At 40.9% G+C, this 17,978-nt stretch overlaps 1 protein-coding gene and 1 pseudogene across 4 annotated transcripts in view; both read right to left on the bottom strand.

The window, feature by feature from the left end:
- Positions 1–15,245, bottom strand: part of LOC143668271 (U2 small nuclear ribonucleoprotein B'' pseudogene) — a 30,391-nt pseudogene extending 15,146 nt beyond the window's left edge. Inside the window, exon 1 of the transcript XR_013168366.1 lies at positions 15,142–15,245. The product of XR_013168366.1 is annotated as a U2 small nuclear ribonucleoprotein B'' pseudogene (transcript). The remainder of the gene's footprint in view (positions 1–15,141) is intronic.
- Positions 1–17,978, bottom strand: part of NUDT9 (nudix hydrolase 9) — a 176,258-nt gene that overhangs the window by 129,909 nt on the left and 28,371 nt on the right. Inside the window, exon 1 of one of the 3 annotated variants that reach the window (XM_077142894.1) lies at positions 15,142–15,254. The exons of the other annotated variants lie outside the window; for them this stretch is intronic. The gene's annotated coding sequence lies outside the window, so the exon portion shown is untranslated. Of the gene's footprint in view, positions 1–15,141; positions 15,255–17,978 lie in introns of those variants that run through there. 3 annotated transcript variants of the gene reach the window in all.

Here is a 17,978-nt window from a genome sequence, read left to right on the forward strand (position 1 = left end):
CTGGGGTCTGAATTCCCTGAAGGAAGGATTCCACCTGAACTGGCCCCACCTTTCCCCAGGGGAAGGCACAGCCTCTCATGAATTCTTCCTTTCCCTTGACCTGCCTCTTTGTCTCTCAGACAAGCTTAATTCTGCCCTTGCCTGATGCAGTTGGGGCCTGAGAAGACTTGCAGTTATATGTAAAGAGCAGTCAAGCAACAAAAAAAGCCACAAAAAATAAAATTTAAAAATCATTTTCAGAGCAGGACCCTTGTTCCTCGGGTTTGCCCATCAAGAGCTTAAGTTGGTACATTGCTCTGTGTATCTACAGGTCCTGTGTGCCCCCTCCTTAACTTCAGGACCCAGACCTTTTCAAATATTTTGTGCTGTCCAATCAAAAAAAAAACTTTTTCTTTTTCTATCAGCCCTGCCCTCTCTATGCCAGGGCAAAAACCAGGAACCTCAGCTTTTACTCGAGGCTCTGTTGAGTTGGGAGTCTATATTTAGTAGCCAGAATTTGTTAATTAATTCCACAACTGGAGCTTGGTTGAGCTCAGCCTCTTGTTAATAAGATCTCTTTCCTTTCCCCTCTGGGAAGCAGTCTGCAGGGAAGGATGCCAGCCCCCACGGCTTAGGGGACTCGTGATTCTGGGTGGGATTGCAGCTGGTCCAGCTTGTCCAGACTGGTGTACGATGTGTGCCTGGTCACTGATGTGGCCCTAGCAGTTGTTCTGTACTGTTCCTGGCCATTTACTAGCTGCTCTGGAGGATGAACTAAATTCCACACCTCACTAAGCCACCATCTTGGACCCACCTAAAACATACAGTTTTGAATGGACTTTGCTGCAGGAGTTAATGTTAACCATGACCTAGAAATTCTGTGGCAGCTTCTAGAGAGAAGAAAGTGCTGTGGTTGCAGCCCTAGATTAAGACTGCTTCCTTTGATAGCTTGAGAGGAAGAGAATGTCCCTGGAAAATAGCTGGGTGTTATTTCTATCTATTTCAAAGTAGCAAACTGTGCCATCAGGAAGCCTGCTTTCTACATTGTATACTTGTTCCTGGTCACATATCTATAGCCCTATATAACCTGTTGCTATCTGAGAATAAACTTGCCTGTTGATGGATATCTGCAGGACCTCTGATCCCAGTCTTTCTTTCATTTCTTGGTACTTTGAGCCTTGCTGCAGTAAAAAACTGCAACATCTGGTGCCCAATGTGGGGCTCGAAGATTAATTTGTATGTCATACCAAGAAACAAAGGAAAAGATCTCCACTTGAGAGATCAGGTGAACTGCCAAACAGACTCGAGTCACAGTAAATAATATTTCCATAGTAAGTAATATGTTTTCCTTGTAGCATCAGGGTAATGGGTAATCATCATGGGCAGCTGGAAGAATATGTACAAATTCTAAAAACTCTTCTCAAAATTACAGGGGTCTCAATGAAGACTTCAGAGTCACTAGAGCTCTTTTCATTGGTAAAGAAGCATTGCTATTGATTTCAGCCTCAAGACTGTAAAGTTTTAAATCTTAAACAATGGATACTGGTTATGAAGGCAATAATTCAGAATGGGGCAATATCACGCAGGAAAAAGAGGAAATGAATCCTTTTTTTTAAGCAAATGTATGGGTACTAGTTGTGCAGACTTAAACAGTTGCTTGAGCTAGACTCGGCAATGTACTTTTGCTTTTTCTCAGCTATCCAAATATATAATTGGGCCTACGGCTGACCTAACACCCCAACCCATACCTTTAACTTGGAAAACAAATGAGCCTATGTGGGTTGAGCAGTGACCCTTATCTAAAGAAAAGTTGGAGACTCTAATTCAATTAGTTCAAGAACAGTTTAAAGCAGGACATACAGAAAAAGCTCATAGTCCTTGGAATCCTCCAGTATTTATTATAAAAAAGAAATCAAGAAAATGGAGAATGTTAACTGATTTGATAAAAGTTAATGCTATAATTCAACCTATGGAGTCATTACAACCTGGCTTGCCCACACCAGTTATAATTCCTAAAAACTGCTTTATTATTATAATAAATTTAAAAGATTGCTTCCTTATCATATCTTTAGCAGAGTAAGATAAAGAAAAATTAATTTATGAGCTTGTTCTTAATAATCTGCCTTTATATAAGAAATTCATATACACCTAACTCAGAAAATATTCAATAAAAACAACACCACGCTGAACAAAAGTCAGTACTCATTAATGATTCCTATAGAATTGTAATGGATTGATCCCCTAAGGGGTACGCAATTCAGAATTATAGTTCTGACTCAAAGTGTTCTGTTAAGTTACCTTGGTTTAATCTAAATAATTATTCTACTGAAATTTATACCAATGCTACAAATAAAATCTTGTGACAAGGAATGGGAATGGCAGCCCCATCTCCTTTTGTTAACTCAGGTCCTCAACAAACAGCAATTTGGAAACTGGCCATGAGTTTAGCTCCTATTCATATTTGAAAAGGAAGTATATTTTAAGAACTTTAAAAATGAAAATTCTTGTTAAAAACTATATATTGATGTTTCAAATATGCATTGATTAAAGTATTTTAAGTATTTAACATTATTCTAACAAATTTAATTTTGGTGGTAGTTGTATGTGGTAAAATATTTGTATAAAATAATGACTTAAGTATAAAAAATATAAAAGGTGTATTTTTATTAATAGGAAAAAGAATAATTTTATCCTAAGATGAAATGAATAACTGTTACAAAATAGAAAAATGTAAGGCAAAGCCTGAACTAATATAATAATTGCTGAGGGTTTGTAAAAATGGAAATTATGGTCAAAATCAAGGAAAATTTAATGAGTCCAAAATAATAATGTTTTCTTGGACCCTTAGCCTGTTCTAATGAAAAAATAAATAATTTTTTTTCTAAATAATCAATGTAAAAAGCAGAGAGTCTGTGTTTTATCAAAATAACTTATGCTAACTTTTATCATGTCCTTATCTGTATAAAAAAGTACTGATTTTCTCCTGGGTGTTAGGTCAGGGGAATAAGGGAGGGCTCTATGGCTGGAATTATGAAGTCACTCAGAATGGGAGGTGAACTGTTACAATCAAGGTCTTTTGCAGCAAACATCTATTCACTCATTGTTCAACAGACATCTGACCACCCGCTGCTCAACCCATTAACATAATAATCCTTTGTTTAATGTGCCACCCCTTTCATGTGATCACCTAACCCCTGCCCCTTAAAAACTGCACTCGCCAAAGCCCATGCACAGACTCACCTCACTCCATCTTGGGTTTGATGAGCTTTGCCCAGGAGTGCAGCCAATAACCCACACTCACTTAAAATCATTTCATCTACTTTCCTTTCTCTCAAATACCTCATATCTTAAAACCTTTCATCTTGGTGCCAAAACCCAGGAGAGGAGCACAGGTGCTGCCTGCCTGGCCAGGGGCACCCTGGCTTCCTCTCACTCTTCCTCCACATAGGCAGAGACCAGGGACCCTTCGGCCCACCGCTGTATCCACCATGAATTGGGTAAGTCCCTTCCCTACTAGCCCTGCTGCCGGGTCTCACCATTCCTAGAAAGCCTGTCCATAAATTACTCTCCAAAATCATGAATTCACGTCAGGTTCTCTCCCGAGGGCTGAGGTGAACGGGGATGCCTGCAAGCCTCCCTCCCTTTCCTGGGACTCGAAAAGTTGTGGGGACACCCCACTTCTCATTTCCCTCCCAAATTCAGGCCCAGGACCTGAAAGGGCCTCAAACCAGGGTGAGACATCCCCTAGGGAGATGAGCCCTCCACTCTTAAGAGCTCCGAGGAATCTCAGGGCATTGGGACACCAACATCCCCTGGGCTGGTCCTTTGTCCTTTGAGACCTGTCAGTATGGGCAATAAGTCCTCAAAGACCAAACCTTATACTCCTCTGGGTTGTCTTCTGATGAACCTATCCACACTGGATTTACTTCCAGACATCTAGCCAAAATGCCTCACTTACTTTCATAAAAAGGCTTGGCCCCAATATCAATTGGATAATGATTCTCATTGGCCTGAGGTTGGGACTTTCGATTTTAATATCTTTACAAACCTCCGCAACTTTTGCCAGATGAATGACAAGTGGGCCAAAATTCCTTGTGTCCAGGCTTTTCTTCTCCTGCACTCCTGTCCCTCTCTTTGTACTCCTTGCTCCACGGCTCAGGTTCTGCTAGCCAAGGAAATTCCCAAACCCTCCCTCTCCTCTAATGAGACTGTCTCCTTTTCTGAACCCCCAACTCATCTTTTTTCAAGCAACCATTGTCTCCGCAAAATCCTTGCACACAATCCTCTCCTCCCTCACTCTATCCCTCCCTCTCTCCGGCGGTGCCTCAGATGCCATCTTGCCCCCTTACCCTCTTCTTCTCCTCCAGTGGCACCTCAGGCGCCATCTTGCCCCTAGCCTTCCCCTTCTAGTCCGGTGGAACCTCAGCTGCCATCTTGTCCCTTACCCTTCTCTCTGCTCCGATAATGCCTCAGCCACCATCTTATCCTTCACTTTCCCCGCCTATCTCAACAGCACTCCAGCCGCCATCTTATTCATCTCCTTTTCTGCCTGCACCCTCGCAGCCATCTTATCTGTTCCCATCCTCACTTCCCACCACCCCAAAAGCACTCCCACTGCCACCCTATCCTCCCCTTCCATCTCCATCCAGTCCCCCACTGTCCTCAACAGCTTTGCCCTCCTCACCTAGAAGTTCTCATACCCACTCAAAGGACTCTTTACTCTGTCCACTATGGGAAGTTGCGGGACCTGAGGGGTTAATTCGAGTACACACCCCTTTCTCCCTAGCTGACCTCTTTAATACTGAGAAATGGCTAGGTTCATTCTCCAGCAACCTGACCGCCTATACTAAAAAATCATGCCTATGATCTAACCTGGCATGATATTCATATAATCTGTACTTCTTTCCTAACCCCAGATGAAAGAGACCGTATTTTCAGTGCAGCCAGGGCCCATGCCGACCAGGTCCATGTAACTGACCACACCATGCCATTAGGAGCCGAGGCATTGCCAGACCAAGAGCCAGGGTGGGAATATCAGGTTGACACTCCAGCAGGGAGAAATGGGTGAACTAGATGGGATAAAATGCTTACATGTCTTATAGTGGGTATGCAGAAAACTTCACATAAAATAATAAACTTCCATAAACTAAGGGAAATCACCCAAGGTCCTGAAGAAAAACCCGGCAACATTTCTACACTGATCACGGAAGCCCTCTCTCAATGCACCTGCTTAGACCCTGACTCGGAGGCTAGTAAAACCGTATTAGCCACACATTTTATATCCCAGTCAGCCCCAGACATAAGGCGCAAACTTAGAAAAATTAAGAACGGTCCTCAGGCCCCTATTCGCGACCTGGTAAACCTGGCCTTTAAAGTTTTCAATACATGTGATGATTTGGAAAGGGCGGAAAGGGAGTCCCAAGACTGTCGAAAGGCAAACTTACAAACCCAATCCCTGATTGTGGCCTGCGGCCTACCACAATGGAGAAGAAGCTGGCTACAACTAATCCACCGCCAGGAAAGTGCTTCAAATGTGGCCTTGACAGACACTGGTCCCACCAGTGCCCCAATCCTCGACCGCCCAAGGGACCATGCCCTCTCTGTGGTAAAAAGGGACACTGGAAAAGTGACTGCCCCTTGGCGCCCGGCCATGGAGGGGCTGTCATTCCAACCCCTGACCCACTGCTGGCAGTCCTGGGCCTGGCCACTGACGACTGACGACACCCGGCCTCAGTGACCCCGATCACCCTCACAGAGCCCAGGGTAACCATCAAGGTAGCAGGTAAGTTCACATCATTTTTAGTGAACACAGGGGCTACCTTTTCCATCCTCCCCTCCTATTCAGGTCAGCTCTGTCCTTCCTGGGTCACGGTTACAGGCATAGACAGTCGTCCTTCATGCCCCTTAACCACTAAGCCACTCACGTGTTTAATAGAGGGACATCCTATCACACATTCCTTCTTAGTAATGCCTTCTTGCCCTAATCTGCTACTGGGGCAGGATATTCTCGCCCAGTTAGGGTATCACTACACTGGACAAAAATTCCTCCTACAAATCTACTACTGCCAGGGGGGCCAAGATGGCGGCTTAGTAAGGTGTGCGCGTCTTAGTTCCTCCTCCAGAACAACTACTAAATAACCAGAAACAGTGCAGAACAGCTCCCGGGGCCACGGCAGGGATCGGACACACAGTGTACCCCAGTCTGGATTGGCTGGTCTGGCTGCGAGAATCCGCTGCGGTGAGCTCCCTGAGCAGCGCGCGCTTCCCCGGGCCACAGTGGCTGGTGGCCAGCGCCCCTCCTTCCCTCATTCCCGGATGGGCTGGGAGTCTCGGAGAGGCAAGTTTCCCAAGCCGCGGTGGCCGGTGGCCGACACCCCTCCCTTGCGGGCAGCTTCCCTGACCGGCTACAAGTCTCGGATCAGTGAGTTTCCCAGGCTGCAGCGGCCAGCGACCGGTGCCCTTCCCCCACAGGTGGCTACCCAGAGGGAAAGGAAAGAGTCTCCAAACAGTAGCGGGGACTGAGCCCAACCAAACACCAATAGTGGCGTTAATGGACAAATTCTGACTACTAGAAGTAGGCCCCCAGCTCAGGCAAAACTGATTAAGGCGGAAGTCGCCTATTGGGCTAACTGAAAAAGAGGAAAGGGGGCAAAACAGAGCCTTTTGTGGCTGTTTCTACGGAGGCTTGGTTGCCTCTGGGCTCAGCGCCAGGATTACACAAGGTGCAACTGCCCCAAACACAGAAACAGGCTGCTTTCAGGGCTCTCTAACACATGAACCTTCCCCACAGGAGGGGTGAAATGCAACTCAGGTGGAGTCCCTCTCTCAGGGAATTCAGATCCCAGGACTTCGCAATTTGAACCCATTAAAACCAGCCTACAACATTTACTCTGTCTCCACCACAGCAGGGAGAGCCTTTCAAAATTAAAGGAGCCACAAAATCTTTTGCTGGTGGGACCCACAGAGAGACAAGTGCCACATACTGGGCAGGATAAGAAAAACAGAGCCCAGAGACTTCACAGGAAAGTCTTTCAACCTACTGGGTCTCACACTCAGGGAAATCTGATTAAATGTCCAGACGCCAGCAAAAAATAACTAATCACACCAGGAAAATTGAAGATATGGCCCAGTCAAAGGAACAAACCATTGTTCAAATGAGATACAGGAGCTGAGACAACTAATTCTGAATATGCAAAAAGAAATGGAAAACCTCTTCAAAAACAAATCAATAAATTGAGGGAGGACATGAAGAAGGCATGGGATGAACAAAAAGAAGAAATGGAAAGTCTTAAAAAACAAATCACAGAACTTATGGGAATGAAAGATACAGTAGAAAAGATGAAAAAAACAATGGAAACCTACAATGGTAGATTTCAAGAGACAGAGGTTAGAATTAGTGAACTGGAGGGTGGAACATCTGAAATCCAAAAAGAAACAGAAACTATAGGGAAAAGAATGGAAAAATTTGAGCAGGGGCTCAGGGAATTGAATGATAATATGAAGCGCACAAATATACGTGTTGTGGGCGTCCCAGAAGGAGAAGAGAAGGGGAAAGGAGGAGAAAAACTAATGTAAGAAATTATCACTGAAAATTTCCCAACTCTTATGAAAGACCTAAAATTACAGATCCAAGAAGTGCAGCCCACCCCAAAGAGAATAGATCCAAATAGGCATTCTCCAAGACACTTACTAGTTAGAATGTCAGAGGTCAAAGAGAAACAGAGGATCTTGAAAGCAGCAAGAGAAAAGCAATCCATCACATACAAGGGAAACCCAATAAGACTAAGTGTAGATTTCTCAGCAGAAACCATGGAAGCAAGAAGACAATGGGATGATATATTTAAATTACTAAAACAGAAAAACTGCCAACCAGGACTTCTATATCCAGCAAAATTGTCTTTCAAAAATGAGGGAGAAATTAAAACATTTTCAGACAAAAAGTCACTGAAAGAATTTGTGACCAAGAGACCAGCTCTGCAAGAAATACTAAAGGGAGCACTAGAGTCAGACATGAAAAGACAGAAGAGAGAGGTGTGGAGAAGAGTGTAGGAAGAAGGAAAATTAGATATGATATATATAATACAAAAGACAAAATGGTAGAGGAAAGTATTACCAAAACAGTAATAACATGAAATGTTAATGGACTGAATTCCCCAATCAAAAGACATAGACTGGCAGAATGGATTAAAAAACATTTAATGCTTTAAATGTGTATGCGGTCTATAGGAAACACATCTTGGACCCAAAGATAAACATAGGTTGAAAGTGAAAGGGTGGGAAAAGATATTTCATGCAAATAACAACCAGAAAAGAGCAGGAGTAGCTATACTAATATCCAACAAATTAGACTTCAAATGTAAAACAGTTAAAAGAGACAAAGAAGGATACTATCTACTAATAAAAGGAACAATTAAACAAGAAGACATAACAATCATAAATATTTACGCACCAAACCAGAATGCCCCAAAATACGTGACGAATACACTGCAAATACTGAAAAGGGAAATAGACACAACTGCCATAATAGTTGGAGACTTCAATTCCCCACTCTCATCAATGGACAGAAAAGCTAGACAGAAGATGAATAAAGAAACAGAGAATTTGAATATTACAATAAATGAGCTAGACTTAACAGACATTTATAGGACATTACACCCCACAAAAGCAGGATACACCTTTTTCTCAAGTGCTCATGGATCATTCTCAAAGATAGACCATATGCTGGGTCACAAAGCAAGTCTCAACAAATTTAAAAAGATTGAAATCATACACAACACTTTCTCAGATCATAAAGGAATGAAGTTGGAAATCAATAATAGGCAAAGTGCCAGAAAATTCACAAATATGTGGACGCTCAACAACATACCCTTAAACAACCAGTGGGTCAAGGAAGAAATTACAAGAAAAATTAGTAAATATCTCGAGGTGAATGAAAATGAAAACACAACATATCAAAACCTATGGGACGCAGCAAAGGCAGTGCTAAGAGGGAAATTTCTTGCCCTAAATGCCTATATCAAAAAAGAAGAAAGGGCAAAAATTCGGGAACTAATGGTCCACTTGGAAGAACTGGAGAAAGAACAGCAAACTAATCCCAAAGCAAGCAGAAGGAAAGAAATAACAAAGATTAGAGCAGAAATAAATGAAATTGAGAACATGAAAACAATAGAGAATTCAATAAGACCAGAAGTTGGTTCTATGAGAAAATCAACAATATTGATAGGCCCTTAGCAAGATTGACAAAAAGAAGAAGAGAGAGGACACAAATAAACAAGATCAGAAATGGAAGAGACATAACCACTGGCCTCACAGAAATAAAGGAGGTAATAACAGGATACTATGAACAACTTTATGCTAATGAATACAACAATGTAGATTAAATGGACAAGTTCCTAGAAAGGTATGAACAACCAACTTTGACTCAAGAAGAAATAGACGACCTCAACAAACCAATAACAAGTAAAGAAATTGAATCAGTCATTCAAAAGCTTCCCAAACAGAAAAGTCCAGGACCAGACGACTTCACATGTGAATTCTAGAACATTCAGAAAGAATTAGTACCAACCCTACTCAAACTCTTCAAAAAATCAAAGTGGAGGGAAAGTTACCTAATTCATTCTATGAAGCCAACATCACCCTCATACCAAAACCAGGCAAAGATATTACAAAAAAAAAAGAAAACTACAGACCAATCTCTCTAATAAATGTAGATGCAAAAATCCTCAACAAAATTCTAGCAAATCGAATCCAGCAACACATTAAAAGAATTATACATCATGACCAAGTAGGATTCATCCCAGGTATGCAAGGATGGTTCAACATAAGAAAATCAATTAATGTAATACACCATATCAACAAATCAAAGCAGAAAAATCACATGATCATCTCAATTGATGCAGAGAAGGCATTTGACAAGATTCAACATCCTTTCCTGTTGAAAACACTTCAAAGGATAAGAATACAAGGGAACTTCCTTAAAATGATAGAGGGAATATATGAAAAACCTACAGCTAATATCATCCGCAATGGGGAAAAATTGAAAACTTTCCCCCTAAGATCAGGAAAAAGACAAGGATGTCCATTATCACCACTATTATTCAACATCGTGTTGGAGGTTCTAGCCAGAGCAATTAGACAAGAAAAAGAAATACAAGGCATCAAAATTGGAAAGGAAAAAGTAAAACTATCACTGTTTGCAGATGATATGAAACTATACGTAGAAAACCCTGAAAAATCCACAACAAAACTACTAGAGCTAATAAATGAGTACAGCAAAGTAGCAGGTTACAAGATCAACATTCAAAAATCTGTAGTGTTTCTATACACTAACAATGAACAAGCTGTGGGGGGAATCAAGAAACAAATTCCATTTACAATTGCAACTAAAAGAATAAAATACTTAGGAAGAAATTTAACTAAAGAGACAAAAGACCTATACAAAGAAAACTACAAAAAACTGTTAAAAGAAATCACAGAAGACCTAAATAGATGGAAGGGCATACCGTGTTCATGGATTGGAAGACTAAATATAGTTAAGATGTCAATCCTACCTAAATTGATTTACAGATTCAATGCAATACCAATAAAAATCCCAACAACTTATTTTTCAGAAATAGAAAAACCAATAAGCAAATTTATCTGGAAGGACAGGGTGCCCCGAATTGCTAAAAGTATCTTGAGGAAAAAAAACGAAGCTGGAGGTCTCATGCTGTCTGACTTTAAGGCATATTATGAAGCCACAGTGGTCAAAACAGCATGGTACTGGCATAAAGATAGATATATCAACCAATGGAATCGAATAGAGTGCTCAGATATAGACCCTCTCATCTATGGACATTTCATCTTTGATAAGGCAGTCAAGCCAACTCACCTGGGACAGGACAGTCCCTTCAATAAATGGTGCCTAGAGAACTGGATATCCATATGCAAAAGAATGAAAGAGGACCTGTATCTCACACCCTATACAAAAGTTAACTCAAAATGGATCAAAGATCTAAACATTAGGTCTAAGACCGTAAAACAGTTAGAGGAAAATGTAGGGAGATATCTTACGAAACTCACAATTGGAGGCGGTTTTATGGACCTTAAACCTAAAGCAAGAGCACTGAAGAAAGAAAGAAATAAATGGGAGCTCCTCAAAATTAAACACTTTTGTGCATCAAAGAACTTCATCAAGAAAGTAGAAAGACAGCCTACACAATGGGAGACAATATTTGGAAATGACACATCAGATAAAGATCTAGTATCCAGAATTTATAAAGAGATTGTTCAACTCAACAACAAAAAGACAGCCAATCCAATTACAAAATGGGAAAAAGACTTGAACAGACACCTATCAGAAGAGGAAATACAAATGGCAAAAAGGCACATGAAGAGATGCTCAATGTCCCTGGCCATTAGAGAAATGCAAATCAAAACCACAATGAGATATCATCTCACACCCACCAGAATGGCCATTATCAACAAAACAGAAAATGACAAGTGCTGGAGAGGATGTGGAGAAAGAGGCACACTTATCCACTGTTGGTGGGAATGTCAAATGGTGCAACCACTGTGGAAGGCAGTTTGGCGGTTCCTCAAAAAGCTGAATATAGAATTGCCATACTACCCAGCAATACCATTGCTAGGTATCTACTCAGAGGACTTAAGGGCAAAGACACAAACGGACATTTGCACACCAATGTTTATAACAGCATTATTTACAATTGCAAAGAGATGGAAACAGCCAAAATGTCCATCAACAGACGAGTGGCTAAACAAACTGTGGTATATGCATACGATGGAATATTATGCAACTTTAAGACAGAATAAACTTTTGAAGCATGTAATAACATGGATGGATCTAGAGAACATTATGCTGAGTGAGACTAGCCAAAAACTAAAGGACAAATACTGTATGGTCCCACTGATGTGAACCGACATTAGAGAATAAACTTGGAATATGTCATTGGTAACAAAGACCATCAGGAGATAGAAATAGGGTAAGATAATGGGTAATTGGAGCTGAAGGGATACAGACTGTGCAGCAAGATTGGATACAAAAACGCAGAAATGGACAGCACAATACTACCTAATTGTAATGTAATTATGTTAAAACACTGAATGAAGCTGCACCTGAGGTATAGTTTTTTTTATTATTTTTTTTTAATTTTTTAAAAAATTTTTTCTCTCTATTATCGTTTTCTTTTTCTGTTGTCTTTCTATTTCTTTTTCTAAATCAATGCAAATATACTAAGAAATGGTGAATATGCATCTATTTGATGATATTAAAAATTACTGATTGACTAGATACAAAAACTCAAAAATGGACAGCACAATAATACCTAATTGTAAAGTAATCATGTTAAAACACTGAATGAAGCTGCATCCGAGCTATAGGTTTTTGTTTTGTTTTGTTTTGTTTTGTTTTTACTATTATTACTTTAATTTTTTTCTCTATATTAACATTCTATATCTTTTTCGGTTGTGTTGCTAGTTCTTCTAAACCGATGCAAATGTACTAAGAAATGATGATCATGCATCTATGTGATGATGTTAAGAATTACTGATTGCATATATAGAATGGTATGATTTCTAAATGTTGGATTAATTTCTTTTTTTCCGTTAATTAATAAAAAAAAAAGAATTACTGATTGTATATGTAGAATGGAATGATTTCTAAATGTTGTGTTAGTTAATTTTTTTTAATTAATAAAAAATAAAAAATCTACTACTGCCTCTATGTGTAGCCTCTGCCTCCGCCCAGGTCCCTATCCTTCCCACTCACCCCTTACCACCCTACCTAGTCAACCCAAAAGTGTGGATACCTCCACCCCTATAATAGCTTCCCATCATAAACCTGTTTTCATCTGACTAAAAAATCCATCCTCATTCCCCCCCTGGCCACAATTTCCCATTTCTGTAACCCATTGAAGGGGACTGCAACCCATCATCAACCAGCTCAGAGGGAAGGAACTCCTTATACCTACTAATTCACCATATAATACTCCTATTTTACCTGTTTAAAAACCTGATGGTTCTTACCGTTTAGTCCAGGACAGACTGATTTATGAAGCTATTGTTCCTATCCACCTGGTGGTCCCCAACCCATATACTCTTCTCTCACACATACCTCCTCACACTACTCACTACACGGTCCTGGACCTCAAAGATGCCTTTTTTACTATACCTCTGGACCCTGCCTGTTACAATCTATTCGCTTTTACCTGGGAAGACCCGGACTCTTTAGCTGCCCAGCAACTTACATGGACAGTATTACCTCAGGGGTTTTGCGATAGTCCCCACATCTTTGGCCAAGCCTTAGCCAAAGACCTAACACAATGCAGTCTAACTCCCAGTGTTGTTCTCCAATATGTAGATGGCTTATTAATTTGCAGCCCGTCTGAAGATGCCTCCACAGAAGCCATGGCCACCCTATTAAATTTCTTGGTGGAGAAAAGATACCGGGTTTCACCAACCAAGGCCCAACTTTCCTGTTCCACCGTTACTTATCTGGGCCTCCTCCTTACTCCCTTGACACCTTACACTTGACAGGCAGCAAGCACTCCGTGAACTCCAGCCTCCGGAAAGTGTTAAACAAATTTTATCCTTTCTAGGTTTCATAGGATTTTTCTGGCACTGGGTCCCTAATTTTTCCGTTCTAGCAAAGCCCTCTACGATGCAGCCAAAGCAACACCTGCAGGTCCGCTGGACAACCCATTCACCATATCCAAAGCCTTCTCGGTCCTCTCCAATGCCTTACTTCAGTTATCTCCTCTTGCCCTCCCAAATCCTGACAAACCAGTTATTCTACTTACTGATGAAAAGCGGGGAATGGCGGTGGGGGTTCTAACCCAACCTCTGGGACCAACCTATACTCCAATAGCTTACCTCTCCAAACAGATGGACCCTACTGCCCACGGCTAGCTTCCCTGTCTCTGGGCATTAGCTGCAGTGGCCATCCTAATCCACGAAGCTCTGAAACTCAGCCTGGGTAAACCTCTCCAAGTTCTGTCCCCCCACTGTCTGCAAAACCTCTTATCCCATAAGTCTCTGTCTCTGCTCACTCCTTCTCATATCCAAAAATTTAATTTACTATTCCTGGAAATCCTGGACATTGCTCTCTCTACCTCACCTAGAGAGCCCTTGTCAAACCCCTTCCCACAACCCACACACCTTTGCACCAAAATCATGGAGGAGCTTGCCTCCCCACTCCAGGGTCTTTCAGACACACCACTGCCAGAGGCGGATCTTACCCTTTTTATAGATGGCAGTTCAGTTATAGACAAGCAGGGGAGGCACAGAGCTTCATAAACTACAATCACTCCCTCTAAAATACTTAAGGCCACTCTTAGCAACCATCCCTACAAACCTCACCCAAATACACCAACACAGCCCTAATTCCTGCCACATCACCCTGAAAAATGTCCCCCTGTGGGAACCTGGATCTAAAAACCTTCCTTATCTCCTAAAAACCTGCTACCTCACACACATAATCATAAAACAAGCCAAACTTCAAAACCAATGCCAAACCAATGTCACTATCCACAACACCACCCATACTCCCAAAGGGCAATATTTCCGGTGTAATAAAACTCTTATCAAGTGCCTTAACCCCACTGCCCCAGGACCATGCTTCCTGGTAACTATTGTTCCTCAACTAACCCTCTACGGGGAGTCTGAGCTAGCTTGGTTATTACCCCCCTTGCACTCAAAAAGGGCTGCCTTTCTTCCTATCCTAGTAGGCATCACCTAACTGCCTCGGTTGCAGCCTCAGCCACAACGGGAGGGGCACTAGGACACAATATTCTAACCTCTCAAAACTTTGAAACTCGACTACAGGTAGCTCTAGAATCAACAGCCGAATCTCTCTGCTCTCTACAATGCCAACTCACTTCACTAACTCAGGTAACTCTTCAAAATCAACGGGCCTTAAAACTGCTGACAGCCAATAAAGGACGGACGTGTATATTCCTCCAAGAAAAATATTACTATTACATCAATAAATCAGGTCTGATAAAGCAAAACATTCAAGCCCTAAACAAAATAAAGGAAAATTTCTACAGCAGGAAGCAGGAAACCTCCTCTGCCCTAAACTGGTTCTCCTCCCCACTAGCAGCATGGCTTCTCCCACTGCTAGGTCCGGTTATCTTAATTTATCTCTTTTTTCTCCTAGCTCCTTACCTCCTTAACTTCCTCCAGGGTCGTATAAAAGAACTATCCCGAGTAGCGGTCGACCAAATGCTTCTGCATCAACATCACCACCTGCCAACCTCACCAAACTCCTGCAGCCAGCCTCTCCTCTCTCCTGACCCTAACAAGTTCAGCCCATAGCCCCACGCCGTCCCACTACAACAGGAAGTAACTAGAAAGATCTCAATGCCCCTACTATCACAAAAAAAATGTTAGGTCGGGGAAATAAGGGAGGGCTTTATGGCTGGAATCATGAAGTCACTCCTGAACGGGAGGTGAACCGTTACAATCAAGGTCTTTGCGCAGCAAACATCTATTCACTCATTGCTCAATGGACATCTGACCACCCGCTGCTCAACCCACTAACATAATAATCCTTTGTTTAATGTGCCACCCCTTTCATGCGATCACCTAATCCCTGCCATTAAAAACTGCACTCGCCAAAGCCCGTGTGCAGATTCACCTCACCCCATGTTGGGTTTTGTGAGCTCTGCCCGGGAGCACAGCCAATAAAGCACACTCACTTAAAATCATTTCATCTACTTTCCTTTCTCTCAAATACCTCAAATCTTAAAACCTTTCTTTGGGTATCATTATACTGGCTAAAAACTGTTTCTTTTCTTGTCTCAAACCAGGTGGCTTCATCTATTAATCTAAATAATATTGGTGTAAATAAATCTATTACTGGCTAAATAATATTCAAATCATGTAAATACCTAAATTCCTTTAAGCCAAAATATTTCAATGCTTTGTCCAGTGTTTATACAAAATACATATGTATAAACTAAATTTATCCCAAAATAACTATGGCTTGTGTTGGGAGCAAATCAGATTCTGAGGGCTGAATGCAAGGGAAAAAATACATTTGTGAAGTCTGTTCTGTTCACTGATGTTGCTAATGGGTGACCTTGGTAAGGAACAATTAAAATGTGCACTCTAGCTAGGAGGACTGGCTATCCTCCCGGAAGGAGGTGTACTTTAATAAAGATATCTAGGCCCCAGGAAGTTCCTCTTGGTCCCTAGCCAATTCCCAGAGGACCCAGCTGGGCCAGTCATGTAAGCAAATTGGAATTTGGCCACTATTGTGGAAAATATAATAAAAACTGCATGCAATAAATTGAAAATTACCAAAAACGCACAGCCAATTATAAAGAATCCTCATTCCTGTATTCCTTTTCAATCAATCCGATAAATATAATTCATTTTACAAAATCTAGTCATTTACTATGGGTACCTATCACTATTAACACTTACTCTGCTTTCATTTTTGCTACCTGTCACTCTGGGGAAAACTCAAAACATGTTATTTTGTATTGCCTCACTATATTTCCCATTATGAATAAACTAGCAACACTCAATACAGATAATAGCCCAATAATTTTACAGGACAGAGAGATAATCATTTCCCTACATCTAAATTACTGCACTTTTTAAAATGCATCATATGGATTTTACCTAAAAAAATAAAACAACACCCCATTGCAACCTCATTTAGCTGTATTTACCGATGGTAGTAGTAATGGAAAAGCAACATATGTTACTGATTACGAACAAGAAGTTTGGCAAACTAAACAGACCTCTGCTCAATGCACTGAACTAGATGCAGTAATACATGTTCTTGAGCATTTTCCTCAGGCTTTATTCATTTCAGACTCTGAATATTATGTCAGATTGTAAATAATTTCAAAACGGCAACACTGTTTCCTACAAACGATTTATCTATTTTGTTTATACATTTACAAAATCTAATACAAAGAAGAACTAACTCCATATATATCATTCATATTCTTTCACATTCTGGTTTGCCTGGTCCACTTGCACAACAAAATTCTAATGTAGATCAATTAGTCACCATTGTACATACTCCTCACACTCTACATCAACTTACATCAATGCAAAAGGCTTAAGAAAACAATTCCCACAACTTACTAAAGATCAAGCCCAAGACATTATCCGACAATGTCCTACTTGCAGTTCTATAGTTAACCCCCTCCTTACTGGCAGGAACAAATCCACGAGGTACACATGCTAATTCTCTATGGCAGATGAATGTTACCCACATTTCTTCATTCGGAAAATTACAATGGGTTCATATAATAATTGACACTTACTCTCATTTCATATGGGCCACAATCCAAACTAGAAAGCGTTTTTTGTCATGTACGAGCTCACCTACTATCCACATTTTCAGTAATGGGTCACCCAACAACAATAAAAACTGATAATGGTCCAGCAAATACAAGTCAGGCTTTTCAAAAATTTTCTTGGACATATAATATCTCTCACATCACGGGAATCCCATATAATCCATTGTTTTATATGTGATTGTCAAGCCATTGTTGAATGAGCTAACAGAACCCTAAAAGAAATGTTAGAAAAACAAAAAGGGGGGAGATGTAGAAGGGATGATAACACCTCAACCAAGAGATAAAATAATGAGAACATTATTTACTTTAAATTTTTTAAACATTTATGAGCCTTTTAAGGAAACCCCCGCAGAACCTCATTTTAATAATTTGTTCAAGGAAACATCCAATGAATATATGGGTAAACATAATACAGAAACACAATATCAGCCAATATCTTTCCAATATATTGGAAAGACATTAAAGATAATAAATGGAAACAAGGGGTTGTAAAAATATGGGGTCGAGAATTTGCTCTTATCATTTCAGATGACGGCGAGTCAATCTGGATCCCAGCTAAATGACTCAAACCATGTTTGGAAAAGACGTCTGCTTTTTGTCTGGATCTTAATAACAAGTAAGTGCACAGTAACAGGAGAAAATCACACTTATTGGGCATATGTACCTAATCCTCCTCTTCTT

The sequence above is a fragment of the Tamandua tetradactyla genome, chromosome 24 (genome assembly GCF_023851605.1).
Source record: "Tamandua tetradactyla isolate mTamTet1 chromosome 24, mTamTet1.pri, whole genome shotgun sequence".
NCBI lineage: Eukaryota > Metazoa > Chordata > Mammalia > Pilosa > Myrmecophagidae > Tamandua > Tamandua tetradactyla.